Genomic DNA, 15508 nt, shown 5'->3' with positions numbered 1-15508 from the left:
ACTGTTTAATGAGAAACTATTTGTTCTGTAAACCTTCACCTAAAGTACAATAAAAAAAAGAGAAAAAAAAAGAAAAAAAAATTATCTTTTACTATTCTATTTCTTCCATCTTACAATCTAACCAGATAAATTTTGTGGCAGTCACTCTTTATGGCTTAGTATCTTCTGTCTTTTTTTCTATTATTTTCTTATGTCTGAAAACTGCTCTAGCACCTCTCCAGGCACCTAGCCATGTGTTAAAATCAAATCTATGTTTGAAGGCCCTGCTCAAAGTTACCCACTGTTCTCCATAGAGCTTTTACTGAGCACCCTTTTAGGAAATAGTCACCTTTATTCTCTATGACATAGAGAATATGGGTGGTACAAGTGGTTTGTGATTGGCTGTGAACCAAAAGGTTGGCAGTTTGAACCCACCCAACAGCTCTGCAGAAGAAGAATCCTGGCGATTGGCTCCCATAAATATTATAGCCAAGAAAACCCTATGGAGCAGTTGTACTCTGTGACACATGTGGTCACCATGAGTCCAGAGCCAAATCCTCGGCAGCTAACAACAAATTCTCTATGATACTTCACTTCCTGCCTCGTATAATAAAAATTACTTTATATTTCTTGTTTCTCCAAGTCTGTAGCATTTTGAGGAGAGATTCCATAGTTATAATTAAATCATCTCTATATGCTCTGTGGGGCTTCATATGGAGTTTCACAAAAAAAATAAATTTTAATAAATATTTACTAAGTTAATATTTTTTAACCTTACTCATTAAGAAACTAGTCAAGTGTTAAACCAGTTTAATACAGATAACACAGGCAATGCATTTCTTGGCATCATAATTTTGTTATGCACTGTTGCTTTAATAATACATATAATGATGCGTATTAGGAAGACCAAAAGGAAAGAAAGGTTAACTCCCTTTTCTTAAAAAAAGATTCAGATCAACCCTGCTAAGATTCTCGATATACTTGAACGCTCGACTGGAATATTAAACAGAGTGCTAACTACACAAGATTTTTCTTCAGTGCTATCTCAGCCTTTTTTTGTTGCTACCGCCTTAATGTTTCTATTGGAAAATACTGAAAGCGACTGGTAGTTAAATAATCAAGTAATGGATGTAATAAGGCAGTATTTGATGATGGAAGCCATTTCTGAGCAAATCAATTTTCACAAAGAGCACCAAGACAAGTGCACTTATCTGGAATCATTGTACGGTAAACAAATCCTCCTTATGATTTGGGGTCCTCCACTGTAAACAAAGAATATACTTCAAGATGCAGCAAATATTACTAGTTTTAAATGGGCTAATCAAAGGAGCGGTGTCAAAGGTGCTAGGTTATAGATAGTGCTGCTTGTTTTTTACATCTATTTTCAATGTTTTGGGGCATTTTGATTTTCCTTCAAGTGTGTATTTCTCTCCATGGAGAACAAATCCTCCTGGGCCCTTAAAAATGATTTAATTCTTAATTCCAAAAGTTCAGCAGTCTTGAGCAGTTTTGCAACACAAACCATAGCATATGGGTCGGGATAGAAAGTATTGCAGTAAGGAATCAGAATTCTATGGAGATATTACTTGGCATGAAGAAATACTATAAAATGAGGATGATTGTCATTGAAGAGTTAACAACATCCCTTTTCAATTGTCCATTTCACTCCCAGGTGTGGGTTGTTCCTTTCCAAAATAAACGATGTTGTGGCAAGTTAAGCAGTAAGAACTGTGTGATTTTACTAGTGGTAATAAATCTAAAACTGTTGTTAATATCTAGATTTAACACCTGGGATAGTTATGGGAATTGCTTTTGTTGTCTTGGAACCGATTTTAATGGCAATTTATAAAGTCATTTGGGGCATATAAATTCCAGGAATTCATGTGTATTTATTGAATAGAATCCAGCTGACCTATAGAAAGACTGCTTTGGTCCTGTGAGAAGATTCAAACATCTGAACATCTTCAAAACATAGCAGACCAGTCCCAGGCTCAAATAAGTGTCAGGCAATTGTGGTAAACACAACATGAGAAACCACAGGATGTGAGTATTTCACGTAAGTGTTACTCAGCAGCAACATGGATAAGAGAGTGTTATTTAAGAATGAACACATTCGTCACTCCAGGTGGAAAAGGATCTAACTTTTTCACAACTAATTTCAGCTGGAGATTTTAAATCTCTTTCAGCAGTAAGGGAATAAGAAAAATTTCAAATAGGAAGCTGTCATTACATTATGGAACACAAATAAAAAGCTGTCATTGCATTATGGAACACATTACTTTATGGAACACATGGGTTATTGCTGCCCAAAGACTATACTATTATTGGTAAACTAAAAATGATCCAATTTAGAAATTGAACTTACTATTGTATAGAAGTCATACACACTGAAGAAAGGTTGTACATCTCTGATCTCTTGGCTATTTATTTTGGAATTCTTGAATCTGCACATATCTATCTGCTTTCTCTGCTCTTTATCAAATATTATAACAATGTAATTTCTGCTATTCAGAATACCACTGAAAAGAAAGGGGCATTCCAAAGAGCTATGGATTAAATCATTGCACTAAGATCACTTATTCATTCATTCACTCAACAAATATTTATGGAGCACCATGAATGCCAGATACTACTCTAGTTTCTTGAATACAGCAGTAAACAAAACTGGTAGGAGAAAAAAAATAGAACAAAGTAGAAAGAAATCTGCCCTTATGAAAACTGTTCCAGTGGGGATAAACATTCTACAAACAATTAAATAAACAAAATATACAGAATATTGGTTGATAAATAAGGTATTAAAAAAGAAGGTATAAAGGAAATTTGGGATAGCATTAAAATATAATTATAATGATACATTACAGATACCCCACACATTTGTCAGTTTATCGTACTGTGGTGGCTTGCATTTTGTTGTGATGCTGGAAGCTATGCCACCAGTATTTCACATACCAGCAGGGTCACCCATGATGGACAAGTTTCAGCGGAGCTTTTAGACTAAGACAAACTAGGAAGAAGGACCTGTCAGTCTAATTCTGAAAAAATTAGCCAGTGAAAACCTTATGAATAGCAGAAGAACACTGTCTGATATAGCACCAGAAGATGAGCCCCTTAGGTTGGAAGGCACTCAAAATATGACTAGGGAAGAGCTGCCTCCTCAAAGTAGAGTCAACCTTAATGACGTGGACGGAGTCAAGCTTTCTGGGCATTCATTTGCTGATGTGGCACGACTCAAAATGAGAAGAAACATCTGCAAACATCCATTAATAATGGAACGTGGACTGTACGAAGTATGCATCTAGGAAAATTGGAAGTCGTCAAAAATGAAATGGAGCACATAAAGATGAACATCCTAGGCATTAGTGACCTGAAATGGACTAGTACTGGCATTCTGAATCAGACAATCATATGGTCTGCTACCAGCAATGACAAATTGAAGAAGAATGGTGCTGCATTCATCATCAAAAAGAATATTTCAAGATCTATACTGAAATACAACACTGTCAGTGATAGAATAATATCAAAATGCCTACAAGGAAGACCAGTTAATAGGACTATTATTCAAATTTATGCACCAACCACTAATACTAAAGATGATGAAATTGAAGATTTTTACCAACTTCAGCAGTCTGAAATTGATCAAACATGCAATCAAGTTGCATTGATAATTACTAGCAATTGGAATGCAAAAGTTAGAAACAAAGAAGAAGGAACAGTAGTTGGAATATATGGCCTGGTGATAGAAACAATGCCAGAAACCACGTGATAGAATTTTCCAAGACTAACGACTTCTTTGCTGCAAATACCTTTCTTCTCCAACATAAACAGAGACTATACACGTGGACCTCTCCAGATGGAATACACAGAAATCAAATTGACTACCACCAGTCAGAACAAGACCAAGGACGAACTTTGGAACAGACCATGAATTTTTCATATGCAAGTTCAAGTTGAACCTGAAGAAAATTAGAACAAGTTGATAAAAGCCAAAGTACAACCTTCAGTGTATCCCACCTGAATTTAGAAACCATCTCGAGAATAGATTTGGTGCATTAAACACTAAAGACCGAAGACCACATGAATTGTGGAATGACATCAAGGACATCATACATTAAGAAAGCAAGAGGTCATCAAAAATACAGAAAGGAAAGACCAAAATGGATGTCAGAAGAGACTCTGAAATTTTCCCTTGAATATCAAGTAGCTAAAGTGAAAGGAAGAAATGATAAAGTAAAAGAGCTGAACAGAAGATTTCCAAGGGTGGCTCCAGGAGACAAAGTCAAGTATTACAATGAAATGTTCAAAGACCTAGAGTTAGAAAACCAGAAGAGGAGAACTCACTCAGTATTTCTCAATCTGAAAAAACTGAAGAAAAATTTCAAGCTTTGAGTTGCAATATTGAAAGATTCTATGGGGAAAATATTAAATGATGCAGGAAGCATCAAAAGGAGATGGAAGGAATACAGTCACTGTACCAAAAAGAATTAGTTGACATCCACTTATTTCAGGAGGTAGTATATGATCAAGAATCAATGGTACTAAAGGAAGAAGTCCAAGCTGCGCTGAAGGCATTGGTGAAAAACAAGCCTCCAGGAATTGATGGAATAGCAATTGAGATGTTTCAACAGATAGATGCAGGGCTGGAAGCACTCACTCATCTATGTCAAGAAATTTGGAAGACAGCTACCTGGCCAACCGACTGGAAGAGATCCATATTTGTACCCATTCTAAAGAAAGGTGATCCAATATAATGTGGAAATTATCCAACAATATCACTAATATCACATACGAGTAAAATTTTGCTAAAGATCATTCAAAAGTGGTTGCAGCAGTACATCGACAGGGAACTGCCAGAAATTCAAGCCAGATTCAGAAGACATGGAAGGAGGGATATCATTGCTGATGTCAGATGGATATTTGCTGAAAGCAGAGAATACCAGAAAGATGTTTACCTGTGTTTTACTGACTATGCAAAGGTATTCAACTGTGTGGATCATAACAAAGTATGGATAACATTACAAAGAATTGGAAGTCCAAAACACTTAATTGTGCTCAGGAGGAACCTGTACATAGATCAAGGGGCAGTAGTTCGAACAGAACAAAGTGATACTGCGTGGTTTAAATCAGGAAAAGTGTGTGCCAGGATTGTATCCTTTCACCATACTTATTCAGTCTGTATACTGAGCAAATAATCCCATAAGCTGGACTATATGAAGAAGAACGGGGCATCAGGATTGGAGGAAGACTCATAACAACCTGTGATATGCAGATGACACAACCTCGCTTGCAGAAAGTGAAGAGGACCTGAAGCACTTATTAATGAAGATTAAAGACCACAGCCTTCAGTATGGATTACACCTTAATATAAAGAAAACAAAAATCCTCACTAGACCAATAAGCAACATCATGATAAATGAAGAAAAGATTGAAGTTGTCAAGGATTTCATTTTCCTTACATCCACAATCAAAGCCCCTGAAAGCAGCAGTCAAGAAATCAAATGACGCATTGCACTAGCCAAATCTGCTACAAAAGTCCTCTTTAAAGGGTTAAAAAGCAAAGATGTCACTTTAAGGACTAAGGTGTGCCTGACCCAAGCCATGGTGTTTTCAATCACCTCATATGCATGCCAAGTCTGGACAATGAATAAGAAGACTTAAGAATCATCAATGCCTTTGAATTATAGTTTTTGCAAAGAATATTGAACATACCATGGACTTTCAGAAGAATGAACAAATCTGTCTTGGAAGAAGTACAGTCAGAATGCTCATTAGAAGCAAGGTTGGCAAGACTTTGTCTGACATACTTTGGACATGTTATCAGGAGAGATCAGTCCCTGGAGAGGGACATTATGCTTGGTAAAGTAGAGGGTCAGTGAAAATGAGGAAGACCCTCAATAAGATGGACTGACACAATAGCTACAACAATGGGCTCAAGTATAACAACAAATGTGAGGATGGCGCAGGAGCTGGCAGTGTTTTGTTCTGTTGTACATAGGGTCGCTATGAGTCGGAACTGACTCGATGGCACCTAACAACAACAACACCTTTCAGAGATGGTGACATTTGAGAGAAGAACTGAAAGGGATGAGAAGAATGAGTCACTGGTGTATATGGAAGACTTTAGGTAGAGGAATAAGCAAATACAAAGGCCCCTATGTAGGAATATGCATAACACATTTAAGCGATAGCAAGAAGGCCATGGTAGCCAGGGGTGAGTGTGCCAGGACAGTTTAGCAAAAGATGAGGTCAGAGTGGTAATGAGGGTAAGGGAGGGGTGGAGAGAGATTATGAAAGATCTTGTGGACCATTATCAGGACACAGACTTTACTTTGAGTAAAATGAAAAACCACTGGAGGGTCTGGAGCAGATGAATACATGATTTGACCTTCATTTTAAAAGAATCTCTCTGACTGCTATATTGAGATAAGTTGGAAGACAAAGGCAGAAGTAATGAGAACAGTAGAGACAATTTGCAATAACACATGCAGGAAATAATGGGGCTTGAACCATGTTTTCAGTGGAGGTAGTTAGAAATTGTCAGATTTAAAGGTTGAGCTAACGGGGTTTGCTAATTGATTGCATGTGGGTGTGAGAGAAAGAGAAGAGTCAAGAAGGACTCCAAGGTTTTATACCTGAGAAAGTTGATGAATGGGATTGCCCATCACTAAGATAAAGAAGAACCCCAGAGCATCAGGTTTGGCAGGATATATATCAGAAATTTGGTTTTAGACACACCATGTTGGAGACGCCTATTAAGCATAAAAATATATGAACCAAAAAATAATCTGGAAGACATTTTGAAGATGGAATAAAAATCTAGGTTGGGGAAAAATATTTGGGAGTCATCACTGTATAGCTGTGAGAAAGGATAAGACTAACATTTAGAGTGAGACTGAGGAGGTATCAACAAAGGAGTTAAGAGCCCAATGAAGTAGGATAAATAAAAAGATAATGTGAATTTAAAATCAGAAAAGGAAGAAGGTATTTGAAGACGGAGGGAATCATCGACTATGGCATATTCTTCTGTTAGGTCAAGTAGAAAGAAAATTGAGCTTTGGATGTAACAAAGTAAAGATAAATGGTATAGCAAAAAGGACAGTTTCAATGTGCTTGTACAATTATTGTAGAAGGTATCAGAGGAGAGAAATTAGAATGATAAGCAGAAACACATTTTCCAAGTAGTTTTATGTAGGCAGTATAGAAATGAGTCAGTAGATATAAAGGGATGTAGTATCAAGGGAGAGTTTTGAAGATGTAAGAAATTTCAGGACAATAAGAATGATTCAATACAGAAAGAAAAGTTGATGATGTACAAATGAAAAGGGAGAATTGCTGCATCAATACCCTTAAGTACACAAGATGGCATGGACTCTGGTGTACAAATGGAGAAATTGGCCTAAGGATAGGTTTTCAGTCAGCTTATCCATAGTAAAAAGAAAAAGGAAGAAAATATTGTTTGTTGTTGTTAAGTGCCATTGAATCAGTTACTACTCATAGCAACACTGTGTACAACAGAACAAAACACTGCCCCGTCCTGTGCCATCCTCACAATCATTGCTATGTTTGAGCCTATTGTTGAAGCTACTGTGTCAATCCATCTCATTGAGGTTCTTCTTCTTTTTCTTTGACCCTCTACTTTATCAAGCATGATGTCCTTCTCCAATGACTGGTCCTCCTGATAACATGTCCGAAGCACAAGAAATGAAATCTTGCCATCCTTGCTTCTAAGGAGCCTCCTGGCTGTACTTCTTCTAAGACGGATTTGTTCATTCTTCTGACAGTCCATGATATATTCAATATTCTTTGCCAAAACCATAATTCAAGGTGTCTATTCTTCTTCAGTCGTCTTTATTCAGTGTCCAGCTTTCACATGCCTATGAGGAAAATGAAAATATCATGGCTTGGGTCAGGTGCACCTTAGTCTTCAAAGTGACATTTTTGCTTTTTAACCCTTTAAAGATGTCTTTTGCAGCAGATTTGCCCAGTTCAATATGTCATTTGATTTCTTGACTACTGCTTCTATGGGGTGTTGATTGTGGATCCAAGTAAAATTAAATCCTTGACAACTTCAATCATTTCTTCATTTATCATGATGTTGCTTATTGGTCCAGTTGTGAGGATTTTTATTTTCTTCACACTGAGGTGCAGTCCACACTGAAGGCTATAGTCTTTGATCTTCATCAGTAAGGGCTTCAGGTCCTCTTCGCTTTCAGCAATCAAGGCTGTTTCATTTGCATAATGCAGGTTGATAGTGAGTCTTCCTCCAATCCTGATGCCCCATTCTTCTCCATATAGTCAAGCTCCTAGGATTATTTGCTCAGCATACAGACTGAATAAGCATTGTGAAAGGATACTACCCTGACGCACACCTTTCCAGACTTTAAACCACACAGTATCCCCTTGTTCTGTTCAAAAGACTGCCTCTTTATCTGTGTACAGGTTTCACATGAGCACAATTAAGTGTTCTGGAATTCCCATTCTTCACGGTGTTATCCATAATTTGTTATGAGCCACACAGTTGAATGCTTTTGCATAGTCAATAAAACACAGATAAACATCTTTCTGAAAATATTAGCACAATATAAAGGTAAATAGATATTTAAGGAGCCCAGGTAAAAAAAAGTGGTTAAACTCTAGGCTACTAACCGAAAGGTGAGATGTTCAAACCCACTAGCAGCTCCACAGGAGAAAAGACCTGGTGACCTGCTGCCATAAAGATTATAGCATGGGAAACCCTATGCGGCGGTTCTATTCTGTCATATAGGGTCACTATAAGTTGGAGTCTGCTCCATGGCACTCAAAACCAGCAACAGATAGATACACAGATGATAGATGATAGATAGATAGGTAGATAGGTAGGTAGATAGACAGATAGATGGTAGTAGTGGTTTACTGGTAGAATTCTCACCTCCTATGCAGGAGACTTAGGGTCTCTATGAGTCAGTATTGAGTTGATGGCAATGGGTTTTGTTTCTTTTTATGCAGGAGACCTGGGTTCAATTCCCGGACAATACATCTCTTTGCAGTCACCACCTGTCTGTCAGTGGAGGTTTGTGTGTTGCTATGATGCCGAACAGGTTTCAGTGGAACTTTCAGGCTAAAATGGACTAGAGAGAAAGGTTTGGTGTCTACTTCCAAAAATCAGCCAGTGAAAACCCTATGGATCACAACGGTCCAATCCAAAACCCATCATGGGGATAGTGCAGCATCGGGCAGCATTCTATTCCATTGTGCACAGAGTCACCGTAAGTCAGGAGCCGACTTAATGGCAACTAACATCAACAACAGCAACTAGATACTGTGGCGGCCACCTTTAAAGTTCTGTTATGATTTTATTTAATGTTTCATAAAATACAAAGAAAGGTCATCAAACGAGAGTGAGAACGGGAAAAGGACGTTAAGGAGAGAAGGGAAGGTGCAGGAAACAGCCTCTAAGATTGCTGTCAATGATCCCTGCCTTCTTGCATTCATGCCCTGAGTAATCGCCTTCCTGTGTGTGTGAATTGGGCCTAGTGACTCATTTCTAACACATAGAATATGGCAAAAGTGAGGAGATGCCATTTCCAAGATCCATCTCTCTCTCTCTTTCCCTGAACTTTCGCTCTTGGGTAAGCAAGCTGCAATGTTGTGAGCTGCCATTTGAAGAGGCATATATGGCAAGGAAATGATGTCTCCTAGGCCTGCCAACAACCATGCAAGTGAACCTGGAAGTGGGTCCACTCTTATTCAAGCCTCAGATGACTCCATCTCTGGCCAACACTTTGTAGCAGCCTTGTGAGGGACTTCTAGCCAGAAGACTCCAACTAAGCTCTCCCTGATTTATGACCCTCTACACTCGGCTGCTAACCAAAAGTTCATCAGTTCAAACCCACTAGCCACTCTGTGGGAGAAAAATGTCACAGTCTGTTTCCATAAAGAGTTAGAGCCTTGGAAACCCTATGGGGCAGTTCTACTCTATCCTATAGGGTTGCTGTGAGTCAGAATCAACTCGACAGCAACGGATTTGAAACCTGTGATGTAATTAGTTTTTGTTGTTTTAAGCCACTAAACCTTGGGATAAATTGTTACACATCAATAGATAACTAATACAGAAGGTATAAAATGGTTATATGGGAAAGTATAAAAGTAAATGGACTAGGGAAATATACTATGATTTCCAGGAAGCACTAAGGGAACTCAGTAGATCAATGATCATGAATTTTAAGTAAAAACTATATTAATATGTGTTTTTCTCCCTATATGGAGACTTAATTTAATTAGGGTTGGGATTTTGCCAGATGAGTATGACAAAATTAGAGAGAGACAAGGGAATGAAGTGTCTTTCAAGGGAATGATTATAATGATAGCACATGTAATTTAATTTGGGCAAGAAGGAAATTGAAGATGTGAGAATAGAGAGGAAAAGAAAAAAGATAACAAGATAAACAGATTACAATCCTGGTGGGGTCAAAGAGGTTGAATTTAGAGTCCCAGAGGAAGTGAACTGAAAAGACAGACTTTTGTGATCATAAATCAGAAAGTCTGATATTGAGATTATTTGGGGGTTGCATTAGTAATGACAAGGCCTATATTGTGACCATGAAAATTAGTGGCTGTGGTATCATGAAGGACAAGATCACTGAAAGAATGAACATCGGGGATCAAGAGGCCAAGATAGAATATTTAGATAAATATTGAAATCACTAAGAATTACAACAGAAATAGTGTTAGACAAAGAAAAGTGAGTCAGGAACCAAAATCTCCAAGGAATTGAAGACGTAGGGATTGGAAGATAACTGTGACAATAATGATTTGTTTGCTCTGATGGCATAAGAATAAAATTTGCATTTTCCAGGAATCTGGGTGAGATTCACCATCCAAAAACTGTCATGAAGGATTTTATTGAACATATTAAGAATTATTCAAAACTGTTATCATTGGATCATATGGAACAAAAACACTGAGTAGTTTTCCGATCTGCCCAATTTCCTTCCGGAAACCTTCCTTAATGCTCATATTGGGGATAATTAATTTTTAGGGCCCTATACTTCTACCCATTAGAACACTTACCATACTGTTTGGTGATTGTTGTGTTGTCTGGGCCCCCTTTTTAGACTCTAAGCCTCATCACTGCAAAGACCCTGAGTGTTGCATTCCACATGGGTTCCTGATACTACCCAGTGCTTATAATATATTAGGTGCTTCATAAATATTTGTTGAATACAGAAAGAGAAAACTGTTTTGCAAACCATTTTAAAGGCACACACATAATATTATTGCGTACTTCTGAGAGCTGTTTCTCCGGCACTCTTCTAATACTTCTACGCATAATAATTCATTGCATCCTCACAACCCTTCCCCCAGAAAATTACTACTTTTCACATTATCACAGACTAAAAACAAAGACATAGAAGATCTTGTCCTAAGCTACGCAGTGAAGAATTGGGAACTTTCACTGAAAAACATAGTAAAATATTTAAAGAAAAAAAAAAAAAGAAAGAAAAAAAGAAAGAACTGGGAGAGTCAGGATTCAAATCCAGAAATCTGACTGGAATCATTTCATTCATCCACTCATGAAGGTAAAAATGCATGCCAGTGCAAAGGACTTCCTTGACATGGTCCAGCACACACCATTTTGATCCCATTAGAAAACAAAGTGATTATGAATAGTAAGAAAATGGATAAGAGATAGTAGAAACACGTCATTGATTTCAAAGTGTTTCAACGACCAATGATGATTTATATAATTCAAAGAGCCTCAGTGATGCATGAAAAGGTGACACAGTGAATAAAAATATCAACATTTATAGCATCATCAATCACTGAAAACGAGTCACCAGGCTTGAGGCAATCTTTAACTGGTAATATTTTTAAAACTGATCATTTAAACAAGCTAGGAAGCATCAATGAGCTGGATATGTCTAACGATATGTATTTGACTATCCTTGAATAAAATTCTGAGGGAGACAAGGTTAAAGTAAAACAAAAACTGGCTCCATTCACAAACAAATAAAAATGCTATCAGCCAAAAATATTATTTATATTAGATTATTTCAGCAAAATGAATTAAGCTTTTTAATATTATTTTTAAATGTAAGCTTTTATTCACTTTCTTTTAAACTGCCAAATATGTATTTAAAATGAGATACATTGCAAGATAACATTCAAGTTCTTTTTATGGCCAGCAAATAGCACATGCTTGTCTTTTTCCCTCATTCTCATATTTCATCCAATATTTCATGGAGACTAGAATTGTTTAACGATATGAAAATAGGGTGATTTGAATTATTTCAACTTCTCTCCCTCTTCTTCTGGAATTTCAAGTGGGATATGGGAGAGAAAGTTATCAGTGATTGTGGTATCGTTAAGATGGCTGATAATATTGCCCAATAACCTACTACTCTACAAGGCCTACAATTAAGATATTATTATACGGTTTAAGTATAAGGGAGAATGGTTTGAAAAAGCTTAAAATTACTGGCGGCAGATGAACATACACATGAAAGAAGGTAAAAAATGCAGCCTAATCTTCAGGATCCTGAGAGCTTTGTACGGAAAATGTCTGGCTATGCTATTATTAAGCTTTTTTACTACAGCACTAAAATGATGAATTTATGCATTTAAATATACGGGTAAAGAACTTAGCTATCAGCAGTAAATCATAGCAATAAAGTTGTATGCCTATCGAATGCTATTAGAATTCTAGATTATTTGGAGAAAGTATGGTGCTATATTCAAAGAATTTATCAACAATAGATAAAGCAAATATTAAAAAGTAGTGACGAAAAGAATTTTATAATAAATTTCCAAAGTAAGAAAGAACTATAGTCATGCGTTGCTTAACATCCAAGACATGCTCTGTGAAATAGGATGTTATGTGATTTGGATGTTGTGTGAACACCATATTATCTACAGGCAGTCCCCGGATTATGAACAAGTTACATTCCTAAGTCTGTCTTTAAGTTAAATTTGTATGTAAGTAGGAGAAGTTAGGTATGGTTTGTATCTAACATCAGTCTGATGTTTGTCTTAGTAAAGTATATAGTGTACCTTTCAATGCATAAAAAACATGAAAGAAACACTTCCAGATACACTAAAATATTTTAACATAATAATACAGTAATAGTAACAATGCTTTGATGCATGTCGAAAAGTAGCACCTGTTTGTTATTACAAACCATTGTACTTACCTCAAATTTTTAATATAATAGACTTTACTAGGGTTGGGACCATGGATGTAGACATTGCCTGAATGGAAGTTATGTGGCATATGACTATATATTATTATACATGGAAATTGAAAAGTCTTTTATCATTGATGTTAATAAAGGTTGCACATTTCAATTCAGGTACACACTGCTTAGGCCTAGGTATAGATAGCATTTTCAGTATTGAACATGTTCTTTATGGTTGCATTGTATGGTGACTCACCAACTGGCCCCTTAGAATACTTAAGCTTAGCATTACATATTCTCATTCCCCTTTGTCATTTTTGTCTGAGAGAACAAAGGATAGAGGATATGGTAATATGGATAACAGAAGCAAGACTTCTTCTATCAGGGTATGCATGTATGTATGTGTGTGTATATATGTTCATGTATATATGCATATATATGTATATATATGACAGTAAGTCAGAAAGTATTGCTACTAGGGTTCTAGTTTATATATGCACTAGATTATTTCAAACAAAATGTGTTTAAAAATGTCTGTGCGATCAGTGGAGGGCTGCAGACAAGTTCTCTCAGTAATACACTTATGTTAGTCTCATTAGGGTTCCTTCAAAAAAAAAGGATACTTTCTTGTGCTATGGAAAAAAATGATTTTGAGGTCAGGGCTAATATCAAATTTTTAACAAAACTCAAGCGGACATATTCCCAAATCATTGAAGCTTTGCAACAAGCTTATGGGAATGCTGCCCCACATAAACCAACAATTTTTAGACGGAGCAAGCATTTTAAGGAAAGTGGGGAAGACCTCAAATATGAGCCAAGAGAGGCAAGACCACTCAGAAGGTTATAGCGACTGTTTTTTTTGAGATTCCAAAGGGGTAATATTGAGAGATTTTCTCAAAGGACACAAGATGATCATGGGGGCTTATTATGAAGAAGTTTTAAGAAAATTGAAAACTGCATTGGTGAGAAAAAGGCCAGGAAATTTGCACCAAGGAATTTTTTCCATCACGACAATGCACCTGCTCATTCTTCAAGGGTAGCAAGAGCTGTCCTACGGGAATTTCGTTGGGAAACCTTACCTCATTCACCCTACAGCCCCACTCTTGCCCCTTCAGACTTCTTTTTGTTCCCAAAACTCAAAGAACATTTAAAGGAACATGATTTGTGTCCCTCAAGGATGCCAAACTGTCGTTTTGACATGGTATAAACAGAAGAGCACAGAGTTCTTTGGGGAAAAGTTAGACAAATGGAAACACCACCTTCAGAAATGTATAGACCTGGATGGAGGATATGTCAAGAAACAATACCTTCACATTTTGATATTTTTGTTTGATAAAGTTTCTATGATTTTGTAGCAATACTTTTTGACTTACCCTCGTACACATGCTTGTTATACAGCTCTATTCATGTATGTATACCGCTATAAATAAAGATATAATTTTATTAGAAGTAGACGAAAAAGATAAATAGATGAAAAAACTGGAGGACAGCTGCAGGAAGTGAAGGCAGGTTTGAAGACATGTTACTAACAGAAACAGATGCGGCATTATACAATTTCATCTGGTCCAAAATGAGAGCCATAGAGTATTAGAGCTAGAATGAAATCTCGGAGATCCTCTCATCCAGTGGTTCATAAAGAAAAATAGATTTTAATAAAATTTTTTCAATACACAACTGCCTGGGCCCTATCCTAAACCGACCCCATTAGGATTCCTAGGGAGGGAGTCAGGGAGGGCTAAAACGTGCAATTTCAGTAAAGACCCTCTAATGGAACGCAGCTACCTAGCTATTATACCTAAGAAAACCAATTCCAATTCCTAAGTATTGCAATGCCTTTTTATTTAGTATAAAAGACAAAAAATCAAAAGTTTTTAATCATTTTCCAAAAGAAGATTGTAATTTAAATATCACTGTCTCACCCAATCACCATAATGCTGCATATGGTACATACGTTCCTATCCAACTGTCAAAAACATACAAATAACTCAGAAAATGTCAAGAAGATATGTAATTTCCCAGTAATACAAACTCTATTAAAAGGAACATAAGCGATGAGTAGGAAATGAAAGTCTTGATATAATCTGCTTTTTTTTTTTTTTTTCTGTAGCAGAATTTAAAAATAGGCCTGTCTTTGGCTTAGTAATTATTTCCTCTCACAACTGCAGGCGTAATGCAGATCTTATTCCCCAATTTGCCCAGATTTCTAAAGCATTGTGAACCTGTATGTTCCTCCAAAACTAAATTTCAATAGTTGCCAGATGACATAATTATTCTATTGCTCATTTGTGTTTGGTATTTCATTGCTGTCATTCCAATACATAGTGGTTAAAGCTAACGGCACTGCAGACAGACGAACCAGCCATCGCCTGCCGATCTAT

This window comes from Trichechus manatus, unplaced genomic scaffold (genome assembly GCF_000243295.1).
Source record: "Trichechus manatus latirostris isolate Lorelei unplaced genomic scaffold, TriManLat1.0 scaffold00032, whole genome shotgun sequence".
NCBI classification, from domain to species: domain Eukaryota; kingdom Metazoa; phylum Chordata; class Mammalia; order Sirenia; family Trichechidae; genus Trichechus; species Trichechus manatus.
Note: the sequence above shows the minus strand (reverse complement) of the source record.